Below are 6,117 nucleotides of genomic sequence, written 5' to 3' on the forward strand. Positions count from 1 at the left end.
CTTTCGATAATATTTTTAATACTGTCCGAGACAAATTCATGATTTACTAGAAAAAAAAAAAAAAAGATTCTAACTAGTTATAAGATCAGATAAGTTGTACATACAGTCTGAAGCTTTAAGTTGAATCCAATATTGAAATTATTCTATAGCTATGATAAATCTGGATCACTCTCATTTTCTTATTCTTACTTTTTTCCTTTGAACGACCCTCTTCGAGTCCCCCACAATATAGAATTGTGGGTATGAAATCCAATTTTGAGTAATCAAGGACTCAACTCTTAAAATTTTTTCCTATTTATAGAAATAACTTCACTGCATTTCTTGGTGTCAAACCAGATTAAAATAGAGAATCTATTCTCTTAAAAAAAAAATGATCTTGGAGATTGTGTAATGCTTACTCTCAAACTATTTGTTTATACAGTAGTAATATTCTTTGTTTCTCTCTTCATTTTCGGATTCCTATCTAATGACCCGGGACGTAATCCGGGGCGTGAAGAATAACAAAATCAGATTTTTTTTCCTTGCTTGATTTTGAAATGTTCTTAACATTTTATCTATTCCACATCTTTCCTCAACTATAAAAAAATACCAAGTAATTGACAGAAACGGAAAGAGAGGGATTCGAACCCTCGGTACAAAAAAATCGTACAACGGATTAGCAATCCGACGCTTTAGTCCACTCAGCCATCTCTCCCCAAATTGAAAAAGGATAATTACTATGATACATTGTATAAAAAATAGAAAATAAAGGCTTGAAAAAAGCCCTTCTTTATCTCTCTTTATTATCTTTATCTACCCCTTTATAGATATATAATTTCATTATATTGATATAGATAATTATCTAGATATATCGATGGATATCTATCAAATCGATAAAAACTTTTTTTTATTAGGAATTCCATTTAGATAAATTAGATTTCATTAGATAAGGGCTCAAAAGAAGAGATATCTTCAATCCTAATATATAAATAATACCAATATATTAAAGATTCATAAAAATATTTATAAATAAAAAGAAAGTACCTTTTTTAGTTTATTTCATCCGAAAAGCCCTTTTCTTTTTATTTTTAGTTCCACGGCCTGGCCTGGTCAGTACCTAGCCGGGCTTTTTTTGTTCCAATAAATCGTAGATCAAATTATTTATTTGATTTGAAAATGTTTTTGAAAAAAAAAAAAATAGAAACAACAAGAATCCTAAGAAGATTTATTATTTCAATTCCTATGATACAGAAAAAGATGATATAGAATCAAGGTTCGATTTCTTATTATTATTTTTTAGTACTTTACTAGAATAAAAAACTTGTTAATTAGTTAATTAAAACGAGTCCTCTTTTCCTAATCTCATTAGTGGCCCTGATGAAAATACGTCAACGCTCAAATTTTCATGATTATTTTCTGATCCGATCTTTTTATTACTTATTAATACGACTTATTTTCGTCTTCGACAAAAGGTCCATTTATATACAATAATTGCATTGTAGCGGATATAGTTTAGTGGTAAAAGTGCGATTCGTTCTATTAATCCCTTAATAGTTAAGGGATCCTTCGGGTTGATTAATATTCCGATCAAAAACTTTATTTCTTAAAAGGATTTAATCCTTTACCTCTCGATGAAAGATTCGAGGAAAAATAAAAATTCTCGTGATTTGTATCCAAAAATATGTTCTAAATTGAAAAAATTGGATCATGAAATTACGAAACATAATTTTATTGAATTGGATCAATACTTCCAATTGAAGGAATAAGGGATCCATGGATAAAGGTGGAATTTTTTCTAATCGTAACTAAATCTTCAATTTTTTCTTTGTATAAGGGAGATTGAAGCAAAACAAAATAGCTATTAAACAATGTCTTTGGTTTACTAGAGACGTCGACATCGTTTTTTTAGCTCGGCGGAAACAAAATACTTTTCCTAAGGATTATATTAAATAGAAATAGGGAACGAAATAAATAACTGGAAAGATTGTTATAATCTCCTCTTGTATAGGGATCATCTATAAAGCGGGTCCTTTTGAATGCATTCAGACGGAAAGGCTGACATAGATGTTATGGATGGTATTTTTTTTTGTTTACATCTTATAAATTTAGGAATTTATCCATCTTCCATAAAGGAGCCGAATGAAACCAAAGTTTCACGTTCGGTTTTGAATTAGAGACGTTCAGTTCAAAATGATGAATCAACGTCGACTATAACCCCTAGCCTTCCAAGCTAACGATGCGGGTTCGATTCCCGCTATCCGCTTATCTTATCTTATAATATTCTTATCTTATAATTTATATATATTATAAATAGAAATTAATTAATAATGGAATTACTCAAATAAAAATTTTCAATTTACTTAATTTTAACTAAATTTTAACTAATGTATTAGTTAATGTAATGCATCATTGAATTCAATATGCAATTTCCGGAATTCTCACACATTTTTTTTACGAACAAGAGAGGTGAAAATACGAAAAAAAAAATTGGAATCAAAAGCGTCCATTGTCTAATGGATAGGACATAGGTCTTCTAAACCTTTGGTATAGGTTCAAATCCTATTGGACGCAATTTTTTTTCATATATTTTTTTTTAGTTTTAAATTTTCTATATCATGTCAAGAAAGGAAAGATTTTGAATGATTTGAATAAGAGACGCTTATTTATTAATAGTAATTTATAAATTAGTTTTAATATTAATTGTAACTCTAGTTTTAGATTTATTATATAAATAAACTAATAATTCAATTCTGTTTTATTTGAAGATAAGATATTAGTAGAAAGGATATTCAAATTCCAAATATTAAGATATTTATGATATTCTAAATATATTATTAGAAATATAATCTAATTTTAACTTTAACTATATTTATAAAAAAATTTCTTAATTGTATTTACATTTCATTTTAATATTGATATATATTTCTAGAAATATTATCTACTTTCTTTAATATATTTATATATATTTTTTATTTTATATAAATTATATATATATATATTCTACCTACTAACACCTAATAAATGAAAAGAATGAAATTATTTCATGTTTCAATTTTAACATTTGAAAGTTCTAAAATTGATTTATACTTTACTTGTTTTCTTTTATACTTGGTCTTGAAGTAGAAAACGTTCCATCTGTTCCTGAATAGCTTCTTTCAAAAGGGCTTCCGCTTCAGTGGTCAATGTCTTCGTAGAAGAGATTATTTCTTGAAACTGAGGTTTATTCGTTTTTACGTAAGTACGTAACTCAAGAAGAAATTTCCTTACTTGTCCAATTTCTAATGAATCAAGATAACCATTAGTTCCGGTATAAACAGTCATTATCTGTTCGTCTACCGTGAGAGGTGCTGATTGGGATTGTTTGAGCAACTCACGTAATCGTTGACCTCTTGCCAATTGATTCTGAGTAGCTTTATCGAGATCAGAAGCGAATTGCGCAAAGGCTTCTAATTCGGCAAATTGAGCCAATTCCAATTTTAATTTGCCGGCTACTTGTTTCATGGCTTTAATTTGAGCTGCAGATCCTACTCTGGAGACGGAAATACCCACATTAATAGCAGGTCTGATTCCAGCATTGAATAGATCGGCAGATAAGAATATTTGTCCATCGGTAATGGAAATTACATTAGTAGGAATATAAGCTGAAACATCTCCCGATTGGGTCTCAACTATTGGTAAAGCAGTCATACTTCCTTCACCTAAAGCAGAACTTAATTTAGCGGCTCTTTCCAAAAGGCGTGAATGCAAATAAAAAACATCTCCCGGATAAGCTTCGCGGCCCGGCGGTCTTCGTAAAAGAAGAGACATTTGTCGATAAGCTTGTGCTTGTTTGGAGGGATCATCATAAATGATTGAAGTGTGTTGTTTTCTGTACATAAAATATTCAGCCAAAGCTGCTCCTGTATAAGGGGCAAGGTATTGTAATGTAGCCGGAGAATCTGCCGTTTCGGCTACTATAATAGTGTATTCCATTGCGCCCCTTTCCTGTAAAGTAGTCACTACTTGAGCCACAGAAGATGCTTTTTGACCAATAGCTACATAAACACATATTACATTTTGCCCTTGTTGATTGAGAATCGTATCCGTGGCTACTGCAGTTTTACCGGTCTGCCTGTCCCCAATAATTAATTCTCGCTGACCACGTCCGATAGGAATCATTGAATCAATAGCAATAAGTCCTGTTTGAAGAGGCTCGTATACGGAACGTCTCGAAATAATACCAGGAGCGGGGGATTCAATTAACCGAGAGTCAGAAGATGAAATTTCACCTCGGCCATCAATAGGTTTAGCCAGGGCATTTATAACACGACCTAAATAAGCCTCGCTTACTGGTATCTGAGCAATTCTTCCCGTTGCTTTTACAGAACTTCCCTCCTGTATCAGCAAACCATCACCCATTAATACAACACCAACATTATTTGATTCTAAATTTAGAGCTATGCCTATAGTACCCTCTTCAAATTCTACTAATTCACCTGCCATTACTTCATCAAGACCATAAATACGAGCAATGCCGTCGCCTACTTGAAGTACAGTACCGGTATTTACAATTTTTACTTCTCTATTATATTGCTCAATACGTTCACGAATAATATTACTAATTTCATCTGCTTGAATGGTTACCATGAGTATTTCGTAATTATTTTTTTTTAAGAAAAAAAAATAATGCCTACAGTAGAAGGACTAATCAGTTAGTTATTTCTTTCATCGTCCCAAACATGCCAATATTAGCACTGATGGTACGTAAATGTAACTCGTTGTCCAAACAACTATTCAGAGTTCCTAGAGCTCCTTGTAAGGCTTGTTGGAAAACCTGTTGTCGTACTTGATTAATCGCTTTTTGTTGTTCAAAACGAATAGTTTCATTTTTATAATTTTCTAATTGTTCCAAACTTTTAGAAGTTGAATTAATCAAATTCAATTTTTCTCGTTCTATCTCAGAATATCCATTCACTCGAAACTGATCGGCTTCCATTTCAACTTTTCGTAAGCGAGCCCGGGCTTTTTCCAGCTGTTCAATGGCCCCCTCACGTAGTTCTTCTGAATTTTGAATTGTTTTCAAGATCCTCTGTTTTCGATTATCTAATAAATCACTTAATGAAAGTAGATTGTCTTTCCATTCATTTCAAAACTTCGACGATCCCTTCCCGAACCAAACATGAATCTTTCGATTCATTTGGCTCTCACGCTCAATTATTGCAATTATTTCTGAGAAATTCCCATATATCTTTTTGAATGTAATGAGCCTATCCTCTTTTCTCTATTCATATTCCACAAAGAAAAAGAAAAAAATATGGATCATTAATCCAAGACCCGAATATTCGGAGGACTCTTCTGACCAAACAAACAATTGTCAGCAAAGTTGTTTCTTTTTTTTTCTTGAAATCCAAAAAAATTTTCTTACTTTATACATAACATAGGTCATCGATTCAGCATTGGATAAAAAAGAAAAAATGAGGGTGAAATCCTCATTTTTTTAGTTTTTTACAAAAAAATTCTAATATTCTATTAAAATAGAAAATAATAAAAAAGGGGGGGTTCAAATCATTTTATCGACATGAGTGTTCTATATCGAAAAAAAAGCCCAACTATTTGAAACGATTTATGTATTAACTATGTATTAACATAGTAGTAGAAAGAGTACCATGCTACGTCTGGACTTCAAACGTTTTAACCATGTTAATAGTCCCACATTATTGGTTGATAGAGAATCAAAGTTGATTTACCAATGAATCACGAAATGCTATGGTTCTTCAATATGATTTCTTCATTTTGTCAGAAGTAATTCGCGGGATCATGCACCTTTTCGTAGTTATAACTAGAAAAGTACAGTTGGTTGTATCCAACTTATTCTTGAAATAAACAACTCGCACACACTCCCTTTCCAAAAAAAATCAATACACCAAGCACTACGCTTAGATTTATTGGATTTGTTGCTAAAATATCGGTATTAAATCCGAAACTCTCGGCGGATGGCCAGTAACCCAAAGAAATGAAAGAATCGGTTACATTTTTCATATGATCTCCTTTTATAGATAAAACTAATTATCTATTTCTTTCTATTTTTTTTTATTTTATTAATTTCCTATTTCTATTCGAAATAGAGTAAAAAATATGTTGTAAGAATCCTAAAAAAAA

General features: G+C 31.2%; 1 non-coding gene across 1 annotated transcript; it reads right to left on the reverse strand.

Moving 5' to 3' along the window:
* Nucleotides 1–606: 606 nt before the first annotated feature.
* Nucleotides 607–694, reverse strand: TRNAS-GCU (transfer RNA serine (anticodon GCU)). Its single transcript has one exon. It is a non-coding gene; the product is annotated as a tRNA-Ser (tRNA).
* Between the last annotated feature and the right edge of the window lie 5,423 nt (nt 695–6,117).

The sequence above is a fragment of the Cucumis melo genome, unplaced genomic scaffold (genome assembly GCF_025177605.1).
Source record: "Cucumis melo cultivar AY unplaced genomic scaffold, USDA_Cmelo_AY_1.0 utg001425l, whole genome shotgun sequence".
Taxonomy (NCBI): domain Eukaryota; kingdom Viridiplantae; phylum Streptophyta; class Magnoliopsida; order Cucurbitales; family Cucurbitaceae; genus Cucumis; species Cucumis melo.